Genomic DNA, 831 nt, shown 5'->3' with positions numbered 1-831 from the left:
TATGTTCAAAGTGCATATCAGGCGTAATGTTAACTAGGTAACGTAAGAACTGCTTTGAAATGTCAGCTGTGAAGTTCTGAACCATACATCATGCATGAGGAGGGATGCAAATAAGTTCCCCGTACTACATAGCAACCATATAGCAAATACAGCAGGAATGATGTAATAGTTCCAGGGTATATACTGTTCGGTTTTTGTCTTGCATTGCAAACTTAATGATGTTCAAGCTGCAGTTTTTATTACTTGTGTCGGTCTCCAGTTCCATGCAAGATACGTTCCTGCCAGAAAAATGCAGCAATAACGTGTAAGCCTTGCAATGACTTTTATTTTAGATCACAAGTGTTTAGGCAAAAATCTAGCACTGATTTTGTTGTCTTGCGATTAAAAACAAAAAATGCTTCACCTTCACTCTAAGACACTTGAAGATATCCTTTAAACCTCAAAAGGATTTTTTTGTTACTTCTGCAATGCACGTTTTGGAGAAAGGAGAACCTTTTTTTCTTTTTTTTTTTTTTTTTTTTTCCTTCATTTTGTAGACTCCCGAATAGGCAAGTTTAGTGCTAAGCTTTAATAGAGCTCAGTGTTTCTGCCACCCAAATAATTGCCGTTTTGAGGAAATCGCTTTTGGGTTTAGTTCTAAGAGGCTAGAGGTGACACACGAGCAGTGGCAGTCCTCGCCCTCCGCCTCGCTGGCAGTTGTTGCTGTGTCCTGTGGAAGGGAACGCTGCTGGCTCCCTGAAGCCCATTGAGGAGCTGGAATGAGAGCGGGAGAATACGACTATGAATGTAAACTTCCATAGCTGGTTCTTAAAGGGCACGCGGCTCCCTTGC

The 831-nt window shown here is 41.3% G+C and overlaps 1 protein-coding gene across 1 annotated transcript in view; it reads left to right on the top strand.

The window, feature by feature from the left end:
* The window catches only part of ARF6 (ADP ribosylation factor 6), a 1,591-nt gene extending 1,346 nt beyond the window's left edge, over nt 1–245 (top strand). Inside the window, exon 1 of the mRNA XM_026051515.1 lies at nt 1–245. This exon is cut by the window's left edge and continues 1,346 nt beyond it. The gene's annotated coding sequence lies outside the window, so the exon portion shown is untranslated.
* Nucleotides 246–831: the final 586 nt, after the last annotated feature.

This window comes from Nothoprocta perdicaria, unplaced genomic scaffold (genome assembly GCF_003342845.1).
Source record: "Nothoprocta perdicaria isolate Ctin4 unplaced genomic scaffold, notPer1 scaffold_76, whole genome shotgun sequence".
NCBI lineage: Eukaryota > Metazoa > Chordata > Aves > Tinamiformes > Tinamidae > Nothoprocta > Nothoprocta perdicaria.
Note: the sequence above shows the minus strand (reverse complement) of the source record. Positions and strands in the feature narration are given on the sequence as shown.